We start from the raw sequence: 15,523 nt of genomic DNA on the forward strand, positions 1-15,523 counted from the left end.
TTTCACATAATTTTGAGTACCTACATGACCCCCTTTCCATTTAAAATTTCAAAGTTGCATCCAAAATGGCGGCTATTGAGATAGCTGAGATCTAGAATCGAATGTGTCACTGGTAGAGGATTTGGTCTTACAAATACTGGTAACACCTATAGTAATCGAAAATCAAGCATATGGAAGATATTTACATATGTTTCCAGACTTTTGAGTCACACTGTAGAACAAAGCAAAAAATTTAATTACAGAATAATACGTATAATGATTATGATAACACCTTTATTATAATTATCATCATTATCATTATCGTTGTCTATCCTTGAAGGATGTAGACAATTGTTGAATTTCCAACGTGAACAAGTACGTTCACAAACAGTGAGACTTTCTGCTTGTAAGCTCTGTATGAGAAATGTCATTCTGAAAACAATACAGAATAAACACGAGACAGAAGATATAGACTATACACATTATAGACTGAAGAGAAAAACATAAAACTGATAATCAATAACTCATCAAACACTGATGTTATTAAGCCGTTCTGTCTTCGAGGAAGTTTAAGAACTCATCTTTCCGTAGCATCATTACGCTCTTGGATCAATAATTATTTAGAAAATATTTAATGGAGATGGAACAGTCCAAAGGCTAACTTCTTGAAGCCGATGATATTGATGACAAGGGACACAAAACCAAATACTGTGGGAGGGAAATAAATCCCCACTTCTCTTCCCGGAATGAAACCGTGGTCATTGAATCAGTAGCAGAAACACAACCGCCAAAAACATAGTACAGCAAAACATGAAAGTGTTTGACCTGTATACTTAAACACTTTGATTAAAATTTCTGTCTGTTCTGTTCAAACAATATTAAATACATGACAATGGAATATGATCCCTGAATGTTTTGTGACAACACGTTTAATTATATGAATAACATTTCATACCTGTAAACACGGAAGTAATATGTGAAATGTTATAAATGCCTGTTCACATTCAGTGACGCTAAATTACTATACCGATGAAAGAGGCATTTTCTATGAACATTATTGAAATGCTATATGACGATGAACACTGCATGTCTGAGTAAAATTGTTCATGATGGATATAACAAAATTATCTTTGATAGCGCATGCCCACATGGATAAAACGACATATTGTGCGGGAACAAGCTAACAAATAACCATTCAAAATATCATGTGGAAACTCTCCTGCAAAAGGTATTGTAAAGGAAAAGTTAAATACAGAACAATAAATTACCTGTCAATAGGAACCCTAAGTGTAAAATCTGAATAGCCTTTCTTTCAGGCAGTTAGAACGCACTTGTTTCACATGGTTCGTCGTAAGTGTTCACTTCTCCTTATTCATAGATATTTGTAATATTTTGTCCGTGATGTCCTTTAACTTTAATAATAATAATAATAATAATAATAATAATAATAATAATGTCTTGGCTGAAAAAGTAATCGCTTTCGTAGTTGAAAAAGATCCCAATAATAATAATAATAATAATAATAATAATAATAATAATAATAATAATATAATAATAATAATAATAATATACTTTGAATAATTTGACATATCTTCTTTATTAATTAATTTTGTATTGTCAGAAAAAAAATATTCTATGCTAGGGATATTCTAGCATTATATATTTCTGTAGTAAATCAAATAATTATAGGAATTATTGTAACTTAATAACATTTTATTCCAATTACTATCATGGCACTGTTCTAGAAAGAAAAATTAAGTGAAACTTATGAAGACAGAATAACTTTGCGACCAGTGATAATAATAATAATAATAATAATAATAATAATAATAATAATAATAATAATAATAATAATTTTTGGCATTATCATCTTGGTAGAGTTTTGAAATTTTTACATTTTTAATTCGATTTTCTTCATTTCATCTGTTTGCTAGATACCGTACGTTAAAAATAAGGTGTCTGCAAATTTTCAGCTTAATCAGACTGCTACTTTTGAAGTTAATTTTATTTTAATTATGCAAATTAGTAACACAATCAAAATGTTTATTTTTCATATGGGCCCCGATTCAGGGGTAGTATTTAAATATTGATAAATTAATTATATATAGATAAGTTTATGCATAATATATTTTTTGTATATCATACATTTATTAATTCACATTTTGATTTAGCCTACATAATATTTGTTTCTGACTATTAATTTCCAAGATACTTAATATAGCTCAAAGTTAGATCTCACATAATATATGCATATACACCAACTACGAATATTTTCATTAAATTTAGTGAAAACTGTATACGCATGGAACATTTTGAGCAACTAAAAATGTAGTTTCGAGAAAAAGGCAAATTTGTGGAAGGAGATGCAATACTGACTTCGCAAAATTAACGAAACCCTAGACGTTACGAAACATAATAAAGAGAGGTTTTATTGTTATGTAGAACTAATGGATACATACAGAATTATGCATCAATTGAATACTTTTTCGGACAAAAATTTAGCACTTAAAATTATTGAAAAGAAATACTTTAAAAATTAATTTAATCCTATCATTAAAGTAAGTAGAAAAAAGTAATAAGGACTCTGTTTTTCTGTAAACATTATACTCTTCTTTACAAGTCCAAATTAGCAGTGAACAAATTATTCTTGTTTGGTGCAGATAATTGAAGTAACTACCGCGCAAAAAGCTTACGACGACATCATTTTTGTAATAAAGATTTACATGCTTTAGCAGTCATAGAAATGACTTCATGTAGCCTATAGCTTATAATTGAAGTCAGATATTATTTCACTAATGATTACAAACACGATTCTTATGTTTAGCGTACAAAGTGAGATTTTTCTACTCATTTGGATTACAGTAACTTATTTCAGTTCCTTAGGATATGTCTTGTAAATAGTATTTGAAGAAAATAAACTACAAATAGTAATACCTTTGTTGAAAACTCCAGGAACTAAATTGCTCACGAAACACGTAGAACGAACAAAGATTTCTTATAAAGCTCAGCTTTGTACATTCTTTCGCCTGTCCCGAAACCTCATATTTGAGACCTAATTTTTTCATACTTATTACTTATCTGCCTACATTTCACTTCCATATTACAGTATAAGAACAGGTGTGCAAAACTTCATTCATGTCTCTTTGCTCCTAGGAGTTCTATTTATAGTTCTGCGTGATAAATTACGTAACAAAATTTCGCCTTTCATGCTTCTGGCATTTGAGACTGTACATGTCAGAGTTACTGCCCGAAGTAGAGGATCTATGCTGTAGGAAATAACTGACAGCAGATAGGGTGTCGGTAGCGGCAAGGTGCGGTAATGACAGAGTGAAGCAACGACATCGGCCGTGACAAAGGAAGCCAGCTCCTTGCATGCGTACAGCAATCAGCATATGAATAGACGCAACAATGTGTTTCTAATGCATATGCTAATCAGTTCTTTTCCTTCCCCGTAATTCCAGAATCTGATAGCGCTATCAGATACAATCCATATCAATAGAAGAGTAACTTTAGTTACCATTACAACAAGTCACATAAATAAAATGAGATGAATTTTTAACATTAGAGAGAACTCTTTCTATAAAAACAGTTCAAACTTATAGAATATAGGTACATCATGCCTTTGGTTCCAAGCCTATTCTTTTTTTTCTCTCTCTCTTGTACGGAGGAGAGAGCCGAAGGCTTGCACTGCAGCCTGAGGCTTATCGTTCTTACCACTCCTATTCTGTAAATGAATGGGTAGCCGAACGGCCGCGCTCTTGTACAAGTACAGCACGCTACACCGTGAACTTAGCCCGAGATATTCTATGGATGATGATGATGATGATATGTTAATTAATGATGGCGAAAAAAGTCCGAGGTCAAACGCCGAAAGTTACCCAGCAATTCTGCTTCAATTGGTTGAAGGAAAACCCCGGAAAAACCCCAACCAGGTAACTTGTCCCAACAAGGATTTGAAACCAGGCCCGCTCGTTTCATAGCCACACGTGATGATCATTACTCTACAGCGGTGGACTTCAAGCTATTCTAATCTTCTTTGTTTTGTATTTCTTGGAAAATTATTCCTACATAATATAATACTGATATTAAAGCGCAAAATAGAAACTAATGAAACCGCTTTAAAACGAGTTTATATTATTATTATTATTATTATTATTATTATTATTCCGCATGTAGAGAGATTGTTGAGGATAAAAAGAAACATCATTTCTCTTATAACATTTCGGTTGAGTAGCAGTAGGACATGTTATATTTTCTTTACTTATAATATAAGTAAGCAAAGTTATGTTTGTCTATGTTTTCACAAATAAATCAAATGTTCTATAAAAAGAATGTTCCGCATAGGCAACTACTACAATACACATCTCAAAAATAAGGAATCAATCACTTGGTTTTTAAAAAATAGAGGCGCCACAGTCCTTAGCAAAATTGGAAAGTACTGCTCTAGGACATGACAAGAAGCTTACGGCCGGATGTCCAGCAATATTACTAAGTGGCAGTTTTTTGAAAAGAGGGAACTAGCGGACAAAAACAGGGTACTGGTTCACCTACTGTTGCAAATAGCGATGTCCAGGTTGCCACAGTGACTAATCTACGAGTATTTCAAAGATGAAATTGGAAAAAAAAAAAACTCAAACATAGGCTACATCTGGGGTCGTCAGCACAGAGCACGCTGGGGCTAGAGTATCTTACCCGCGGAAAACGCAGTGCACCATGGTGCACTCCGTAGCTGCTAGCGGGTATGCTCTCTATCTCTCCCCGCTGCACGACGGTGCACACGGGACGGCACCGCGTACTCTTTGCACATTTCAGCGAGTGCTGACGACCACTGGGCTACATTGAATTCAAAATGAGCTCTGGTGGTTAAAAACTCTTATCGGAAATTGAAGAACGGCTAGGGGATATCTGCTTTCAGGGAAGATATGAAATCCTATTCTCTTTGGAGTGATCCATGTAAAAACTGTCATAAACAGGGTACCAGATAAAGTGTGCCGCTTTCTATATGTTTAGCAACAGGTTTTGGAACGATCTTCATTGTTAGGTTAGGTAACGGTGGCTAGGGGCGGCTTAGGGACGACACAATGCACGTCGGCCATACTGAGGCCTATTGTGCACTCCGAATTTATGGGATGGATGAGATGTACCAGCCCACTGGCCGCATGTGACTCCTCACCCGCTCCCAATGGGGATCCCCTACCCTCCGCCCTAAGTTCATACCGCCAAGGTTACCAATTAGCACAGGATCCCCCTCTCGTAAGCGGGCGAAGACATGCGTTTTGACCTGAATATGTCTATGGAATGAGATCAAGAAGATGAATGATATGAAATATAAATTATTTTTCTACACGGGAGGGTAAGGGAAATGGACCTTGACAGTGGAAACTCCAACCCTGCATTTGCCTAAGTAACTGTGCAAAATCACAGAAAACCCACAGTTAGTTTGGTCGGTCCGGAAATCGAACCACGGACCTTCCGAATACGAGTCAAATGCGGAAAGTATGAGCCACCTCGCTCGGTTGGAAGGATTTATATTAGTGTTCAAATATTTCAAAATTCAATTATAGCGCTACAATTAATTTTAAAATGAGTAAACATTTCCATACCATATTTTATTCAACTGAATCCCATATTCTTAAAATGAGAAATAAGTCCTGAATAAATCTTTTTTGCTAAATAACTTGCATAAAAGTGGCAATATTTGCCGTAATATCAAGGAAAAGAGTTTAATTTTGCATACTTTAACATTTGTGCTGTGTACGGTGAGAATGCCATCGGAGAAAACATTACAAGAAAATGACTCTCTTGTTTCAACGCACAACACATCGTACAAAGGTAATGTCCATCCACAGAATGTAACTATAACTGCTGACATGTATTGCCACCTGAGAACCCTTGGGACCACAACTGAAGAAAAACGACCGGGAAGGCGGTATCAAGTGTTGCTACAACATGATAATGCAAGACCGTAGTCCCCTAACATGACGAAAGCAGCTATTTAGGAGTCTGGTTGGTACCCGTAATATTGCATCCTTCATATTCTCCCGATCTTGCGCTCCCAGATTTCCACCTTTTCCGTTCTCTATCCAGCAATCCTCAAGGTAACTCGTTTCACAACGAAGAGGCTTTACAAACTTGGCTTGACGACTTCCTTAACTCAAAACCAGCAGATTTCTTCAAATGTGGAATATAAAAACTACCGCAGCGCTGGCAGATAATCTAGGGGAGTACACTACTGATTAATTTCTGAACATGATGATTATTAAGATGGTCTCATTAATGTGTGTCAGAAAAGTAGGTGAATGTCTAGCTTCAGATGCATGCTTTGTATGAACTTCCTTAACTCAAAACCAGCAGATTTCTTCAAATGTGGAATATAAAAACTACCGCAGCGCTGGCAGATAATCTAGGGGAGTACACTACTGATTAATTTCTGAACATGATGATTATTAAGATGGTCTCATTAATGTGTGTCAGAAAAGTAGGTGAATGTCTAGCTTCAGATGCATGCTTTGTATGAAATACTATAAATTTAATATAGCCTACAGATGGATATGTTTATTGGACGAGACATGGAGTATCCCTAAGTATTTCAAACCAATTAGACGTTTTGTACACAGTGATGGAATGAGTTACGTGCCGATTGTGTCACCAAACTAAGCCGACTCCACTACCCATCACAACACGCATTCCTCTCCAGCTATCAAATCCGTATACCATTCATCTGTTAGCAGTCTGCCATACTTCACACATTTACATGAGTCGTAATGTCTCAAGCAAGCAAGAATTTCGGGAACTCAAGTGCCTCTTATGCAGATCTATGAATCGTCTAAACTCTAACCCCACTGAAAAACTTCGAGGAACATCCACAATGGTTGATAATTCATTCGGCGTCACACAAACATAAGTGATGAATGTTGTTTTTCAACACTGAGACGATAACGAAAAGACAATTGTGGAAGGTTTTGGTGGAATGACTAGGGGAAAGCGGGATAACCCTGAGAAACTACTCTAAATTTTGGATTTGTCCCCTATAATTACGTCATAGCTGAAATTTTAACATTGTTTTTCAGTTGTCGCAAGCTAACCCTTTACCAACTGAGCTACCAACGAGGATAAATGTTATGAATACATGCAGTATTTCAAGTAATACAAAACGTCTAAATACTTGTGGCGTTTTAGAATTGTATATTCGTTCAATGTTTCTATTCCACACGTCACTTTACTTTCCATTTCAAATAGTAGGCTACGTTTCTTTTCTTAATTCAGTTTTGTATTGTGTTTTCGGACTATTATTCTTAATGTTCTTGACTGTGACATTGTTCAAAGTCACTTTATTTTATTTGTGTATCAGAGCAGGTGTGTCACATTAGAGCGGATTTCTGTCACAAAAACACTTCAGGTGATAAAGTGGTACACAATAAATTTCATTCCAATAACTCGGTAATGTTCAATAGTTTATAATTTGGCTTCGCTATACTATGCATTACGTGAGTAATATTCATTTTAGATGACGGCACCAAAATGAGTGAACTCATAGCAATTTTCTACTTTTGTTAGCCGCGGAGAATATTTGAAAGTTATAATTTGGGTTTAGTTTCTAATTGTTTAGTCATTTATTACCAGAATATTATTATTTTAGTGATAACAATGTCATTATTCCCTTCACATTTCTTATACTTCCAAGTATATAACAATACTGTTGTTGTTGTTCTCTACTGGCCACAATTTGGGATCATTTAACCCATTTTGCTCCTTGCTTCCCAATAAAGTTGAGAGAAGTTTTTATTTTGTTGTGCTTCCTTGTTCAGTGCAGTGCATGTGAATAGATGTTCTCGTCCCATAGATGAACCTGGTAAGTTGCATAATGGGTATTCTTCAGTATTAAGGATTCCAATTTTGCACAGATGTGCTGAAAAGCAGTCATCACCGGTGTTTAATCTGAAGGCGGCAACAGCTTAAACTATATGTTTTCCAAAGTTTATTGATATCTTCTCATTTTTTCCCTTGTGATCGTTGATTAATTTCATGGAGTATTTCTGCTTCTGATTTGGTTTTAATTTTGATGCCTAATATGTGTGTACTCAAAACTTTGTTTTGTCTGTGCAGTTTTGTGCCTTTATTGTTAATTCATCAGCAATTTCATTCTCACTTATGCCAACGTGTGATGGTATCCACTGGAAGTGTATTTTCTTCCGTAAGTTTTCTAGTATTTTTATTAGTTTTCGGATTTCATTAATTGTATTTGTAAGGGGCAATTTGTTTGATGCTATAGCTTGTATTGTAGGTTTTGAGTCGACTAGCAAGACAGCATTGTGAAACATTTTCGGTCTACATATTAATTGCTTTAGGGAAAAAAAGTATTGCTTCAATTTCAGCATCAAAATTTGATTAGTTTTCACCTATAGCTATATAGTGTGAAAAAAGAGATGAGTGTAACGTAACAATACTTAATAACTTAATTCTGCCACCTGTATTTTATTAATGTCATGTCAGATTAATCGCTGAAACCTATTTTGTATGATTTCTGTAGCAGATACCACTTTTTTTATAATAACATAACGTCAAAGATTTCTATAAGCAGACTTACACAGAGCTAAGTGAAACCGGATATTCTCCTGAGTGAAAGGGAAGGGAGTCTTAAGTGAAAAGGCTCTGGATTGAATAATTCTCTGTGTTTCGGTTCAGGGTATCATCCTACGGTAAAGAAGGGCAGCCTTTCAAGTGGACGAGGATCATGGCGAGACAATCGCAGAACAGCTCGTCATAAGGATTACGCCCCCTTGTTATTCCTAGCCAATTACCTCCACAAAGTTATTGCCTTTTACCTTTCAGCGCAGAGAAAAAAAATTGTTGACTTCATTTTACTACAGATCTGACGCAATATAATACAATGATAGATGTAATTCCTTTATACCCACTTCACAGCTCAGTAAAGCCTCCGAAATTACCGCTCGTTGTAGGCGTACGATGACGTCAATCTTATTTGAGTGGGCAAAGAAAATTATTGTAAATGAGGGGATCCTATGATTTCATTGTATAGATGGTCCGTTTAACACGCATTTAAAAACGGAAGTGCACTGAAAATTCTCAAAAGTGTATATAACTTACGACAAAAATAGTAATAACTAACATCATTAAAACGGGACATCAAAACCCTACTTTTTTTTTTAATTTGACCGGCCAGAGGCCGTTTACTGAAGTTATCTTTGTTTTCCTCTTTTCTTTCATTTGTTTCCTTTTACTTAAACTAATACAAACACAACACCCATTCGGGACTCGAACCCACAGCCCTTCGGAGCAAGCGGTAGAGACAATCCGTGCCTCTAGCGCTTGCGCCACCCAGGCCGGCCTATTCAAGTAACAACGAGATTGAGCAACTGAAGGTTTTCAGTCTATTATTTATTTGCTCGCCATTTCCGTGCATTTATATTTGAACTATGATAACTACAAACAAGACTAAGACCATGGTTATCGGAAGAAAATTAAAGAAATTAAATATGCGAATTCGAAATAATAGAGCAAGTGAACAGCTTCAAATACCGCACGACAATGTTCTATGTGTCGCGTCGTTGACGTAGAGACTACTTGTGAGTGTTCCGAGACGTCGTGATTGATTACTCCCGAAGTCCCGAACGTCAAGTAGCCTTGAATCGCCACAGTTGTTTATACCTGACTGAACTTTCATCTACTTTGGCAACTGTTATATATGCACAGTATAAACAAACAAGTAGTCTATTTGAAACATCATCTGTACCTTTCAATATATAATAATCCGTTCCCCAATCTTTATTTAATCACTATGCCCTTATTAAAAGACTAGGAATTATCTTTTCATATGTCAAGTGTGCAAACTCAAGAAAAAAGATATTAACGTTATGTTTTATTTTTCTTAAAAATGCAAATTTATTTGCGACTTGTCTTTTTTTCTATTTATATAACCATAGGTAATATCATATAATAGAACCAGAACATTTTGATACTAAGATCCTGTTCTGTTTTGTCTTTTTGTCTCATTTAAACATTTATAATGTTATTTATTTCAATGATGTATGTTATTCAAAGTTACGAAATCTTTCCACACCGACCAAATGCTATTTCGAGAATGACGAGCGAGACTCGATAGACAAATGCAACGAACACAGCGAGCCAGAGCGGCAGTTAGTTTTATTCATATCTAATAGCAATGGCCAAGGAAGCTTTTAATACAAAAAGGAGTATCTTCTGCGGACCTCTGTGAAAAGAACTAAGTAAGAGACTAGTAAACTGCTTTGTGTGGATTGTGGCACTGTATGAGACAGAAACATGGGCATTATGACGAAGTGAAGATAAACGGCCAGAAGCATTTGAAATGTGGCTATGGAGAAGAATGGAGCGTGTGAAGTGGACAGACAGAATAAGAAATGAAACTGTGCTATAAATAGTGGGTGGAGAAAGAATGATGCTGAAATTGACAAGAAAGGCAAAAAAAAAAAAAAAAATACTAGGTCACTCGCTCAAAAAAGAAACTGTCTTCCGAAGGATTCACTCAAAGGAATGATGAACGGAAGAAAATTTTAGGGCAAAAGAATATATATAAGACGATAGACAACATTAAGATATATGGATCGTATGCGGAGACTAAGAGGAAAGCGGAACATTGGAAAGATTGGAGAATGTTGGATTTGGAGTGAAAGATCTGCCTTGGGCAGAAAACTATGAATGAATGAATGAATGAATGAATGAATGAATGAATGAATGAATGAATGAATGACTGAATGAATGAATATATGAATCAAATATTATACAAAATGAATTATCATTGCAATCGACTGGTTTATTACATAGTAAAAATTATGGTCCAGACCTATAAAATTCGATAATAGAATTTCTTTTGAATTAGGTACTTTTAGTAATGAAGTTATCAAATTCAGAATTAAACAACTCATATAACAGACTTTCCTGGTTTATATGTACCATGTATTGTAAAGCAGATCCAGTTCTATCCTAAATATATTATTTCTCTAAATCCTATCTTTGTTACTGTATCAATATGATTTGCTACTAATTACACTAATAATAATATTAGGCCCATATCCATCACCAATTTCAACATCATCTCTTTTTTCACTTCAAAAATTTTGGTGTATATACTAATATTACTAGTATTAGCCACCGGCGTGGCTCAGTCGGTTAAGGCGCTTGCCTGCCGGTATGAAGTTGCGCTCGGGCGAGGGTTCGATCCCCGCTTGGACTGATTACCTGGTTGGGTTTTTTCTGAAGTTTTCCTCAACCGTAGGGAGAATGACAGGTAATCTATGGCAAATACTCGGCCTCATCTCGCCAAATACCATCTCGCTATCACCAACCTCATCGACACTAAATAACCCCTTAGTTGGTATAGCGTCGTTAAATAACCAACTAAAAAAATTACTAGTACCTATTATATTGAGACTAACTTTATTATTATCATCTTTATGTAACCTAATTAAGTATCTTATCCTGATGTTTAAATGTCAGTCTACAAAGTACGTATACTGGGGACAGAACATCTAGAAGCTTGGAGACCGTTACTTTTAAGCGGTCCGACCGCCCCCTCCTCCCGCACTAGCAGGTACGGTACCATTCAGCTGCAAAACATTTTCTGAACGGGTTATTGTATTGTGAGAGCGCAGCTGGTTCAGTGAAAGTAAGTGGTCAACGTTTTCAGTTTGTACTGCAACGAACAATTCTGCTGTGTGTGGGTTCTTCTGTAGTGACGTCAATGAAGCCTCTAGTTGTTCTGTCCCCGGTATATATTTGTGACTGATGTATGTTTTTGTCTATCTACTCCTGTTAAAAATCTGTTCCTGGTAAGTGTAAGAATTTAAAATGTTATATTAGAAACAACAGAGACTTTTATTTTTGTGAATGATGTACAATCTATGTAATACTCTGATATTAGAATTTTAAATTTTAGTTCAGAATAAACAGAGATACTTTTGTGAATATTGTTAAATATTAAAAAATTTATTTTATCAAAATGGAACTGTCTCCCAACACAAGTTTTGCTCTTTCTGGATATTTTCATCTAAAGTTTCATGTTTGATATGTTACTATTAAATGTAATGAAAATAAAAAACGGCGCTTTCAATAAATCACCATCATCACTACCGTCATTATCTTCGTCGTCGTCTTCGACAGCATACAATAGGCCACTTATCTATTCCCCCTCACAGTTAGTCCCCATACTTTCTCCATTTTGATGTCCTAGACGTAGTATTCCAGGATCAGAAGCAAAAAGTAAGGATATATTCAAATTAGCTTATTTCATATTGAAGGAGTACTGCAGGGCCTTCGGTTATAAAGTGAGTTCTGAGGGATAAGGTTAACTACTCGCTTAATATGACTACTTCTCTCTAATTCACAACTAAAAATTTCCTGAAATTAATTGTCGCTTCGATTGACCTAATAATTATGTACTCTCATGAGATCGCCACCATATTTGCGACACTTTCGCATTCTACCCTGAGATGCCGTTCATTATCTAGCTAGCTCGCTTATCCCCACCATAACGTCCTTACTATGAGCTACGGCGCACGAATTCATCTGGTTTCACGAGATAACGAATTACCTACAACATCTATAATATTTTCCAGCAGGATCTCTAATCATAGTATTTTAGTATTAGATCTAGTACTAGTTAATTTTTAGTACGCTAGTACTTCACAAAATCTACTAGTCTACAATTTTTTGTTTTACCTATTTTTACAATGTCGCTAAATATTCTACCTTCAGATGACTTTGTACATGCCTGGGAGAATGGTTTCATGTTATCAGAGATCATAATATCACAGTCTAGTGTATACAGTCACGAAGCTTGAGTTTATGAGAGTACTGGGAACAATAGACTGTGCAGGTACTATTTCGAATTGTCTGTAATGACGCGATGGTAGCGATCCTAGTGGTTAGCAACTATCTATGGATGCATATTTACTACGTAATGAGCTTCATGACTGTATATACTAGACTGTGATAATATGATGTACGCTATCTCGGGAATCCCAACAATCACATGAGGTCGGACGCGTGACAGTTTCCACGCTCAGTGGCGCAATTATTGCGTCTTGCAACTGACGGCCGGGTTAAATGTCTTTTCGTCTTTTATCACTATCAGTCTCTAAAAATTTGTGAAAATTATGGAGTCCACCACTATAGTGCACTGTGGAGTAACGGTTAGCACGTCTGCCCGTAAAACGAGCGTACTCGGATTCAAACCCTGTTGGGAGAAGTTACCTGGTTTTTTCTCGGAGTTTTCACTCAACACATCAAGAGCAAATGCTGGGTACCCTTCGGTGCTGGACCCTGGATTCATTTCGCTTGCATTGTTACCTTCATTTAATCATCGCAATTGATAAAGTGTCGTAAAATAAACCAATTTTAAAAATATGAATAGTGGATTCAATTGCAAAGAATGGACTATTAAAATAATAGGTGAAAATATAAATTTAGTGTTATTATAAATAAGTTACTGTTTAGTGTTTACTACGTTTTATTTTTTTTTTTATTTTATGGCTGTGAACGTGTGTCGGTATCTGAATAATAGAGAGTGGATGGCTATGGTTCGCTAAAGCAATCGACTGAAGATCTGAATTGAAGTTGTGGAAAAGTCCAATTTTTACTTTTTTATTTTTAAATGCGCCGGTACATGTAAAGCAATTACGCCTAGGCGCGGGTTCGATTCCCGCTTGGGCTGATTATAGTGTTGCCAACGTTTTTTGGAGTAAATACGGAAGATTAAGGGACCGACAAAATTTCACATAGAAAACTGGCAAATTATTCAGTTCAGTTACTAAAAAACGACTTTATTCTACACTTAGGCAGCAAGGCTTAAATTAAGCGTATTTTGTGACATCTTTTGTTTCGCGTAATAGTTAAGTCAACTGCAGTTTGCAGCTCTGATTGCAATAGATGTGTTGTGCTCCTATTTCGAACATCTGTCCAGTTATTGTTCGTGAAAAAATACATCCTATTTGCATGAGAATTACTACTTGGTATGCTTAGAAAAAACTAGCCAGTTTTTCCAAATTTATAATATTGAAAATGTTTGATTTTAAAAAGGTGAGTATTAAAACCTATTTCTGGCAAGCAATACCTTCTGCATAAGCTCCATATTTCAATGCATCTCTTGAACAACAAAATTTATCATATAAAAAATCATCATTCACGGCAAAATCAAATGTTTAGAATAATAATTTTTACCAGCTGAAAAAATTAGTGAGAAAATTATTCGAAGAAAAGAAAAATACGGAAGCCGGGAAGTTGTTAAAAATTAGGGGAAAATAGGGAGATCCTGGAAAATAAGGGAGGGTTCGCAACCCTAGCTGATTACCTGATTCCGTTTTCCGAGGTTTTCTCCAACCGTAAGACGAATGTCAGGTAATCTATGACGAACCCTCGGCATCATCTCGCCATATACCATTCTGCTATCACCAATTTCATCAACGCTAAATAACCTAGCAGCTGATACAGCGTTATTAAATAATCTATTAAAATGTTAAGCAATTATGGATAAGTAGATAGAGGAAGTCGGTAAATTCAAATGTTACATAATAGACAAAATAAAGGAAAAATTATCCGTAAAACTGGTATAAAATGAATCTAGTACTTTTCTCCCATATCTAGTAGGCTACTATTTTCCCGTCAAGTTTGGTACCTTTTATTTTTCACTTGCGGAGATTCTGTATCCCATTCCGAGAGGGGCGTACAAATGATAACGCCGTACAGTGATCCTTTTTTCGCTATCTGACCGCGCAAAATAGAGTATCACATATTTTCATGTTTTATGGATTTTTTAATTGCTATAATATCCAAGACAGATTTGTTATAGTTATGCTTATTTGGGGTATGATGATAGAGACTGGATTAATCTTGCACAGAATAGGGACCGCTGGCGGGCTTATGTGAGGGCGGCAATGAACCTTCGGGTTCCTTAAAAGCCATTTGTAAGTAAGTATGCTTATTTGTGCAGCCGTTGTGTTGCAAAAGAAGCTAGAAGTAAGGCGTTTCTTAACGCATTCGCGGCCTGAAACCCAGCTCAAAATTTATGTTCGGTAACTGTGCTTGAAAAGACGTGTTTTTTCCGACGTTTTTCATCGGTTACTGGTTGATATGGGAGACCAAGATATGTGCTATATTTGTGATATTTTAAAAATCCCACACAATTTACTACTTTAAAGTGAAATTTCCTTGAAAACTGAGAAATTATTGTTATTTTAACTTCTAGTTTTGACAATTTTAACACCCAGAATATAGAATTGTCAACGACTGGTAAAATTTTTTTAGAAAGACTAAAGCTAATAATTTATTATTTCTTCTAAATAAAAACTAGCTGCTACTTTTTGCAACTTTGCCTTTTTTTTCAGGTTTTAGTACTTTCAGAAGAGATACTGCGGAACGATATTTTTCATGTCTGGCGCCATTCAGATGACAAAGCAGAAAGAAGTGGTGAACTATTTAACTGTTTACTGTAAAATAATGATTTGAAAACTTACAGATAATCCGCTTTAAAGATACTGTTAAGATTGTT

The 15,523-nt window shown here is 35.5% G+C and overlaps 1 protein-coding gene across 1 annotated transcript in view; it reads right to left on the reverse strand.

Annotated features, from left to right (window-relative positions):
* The window catches only part of LOC138692736 (uncharacterized), a 420,307-nt gene that overhangs the window by 257,866 nt on the left and 146,918 nt on the right, over positions 1-15,523 (reverse strand). The gene's annotated exons all lie outside the window — the stretch shown is intronic.

Source organism: Periplaneta americana, chromosome 17 (genome assembly GCF_040183065.1).
Source record: "Periplaneta americana isolate PAMFEO1 chromosome 17, P.americana_PAMFEO1_priV1, whole genome shotgun sequence".
NCBI lineage: Eukaryota > Metazoa > Arthropoda > Insecta > Blattodea > Blattidae > Periplaneta > Periplaneta americana.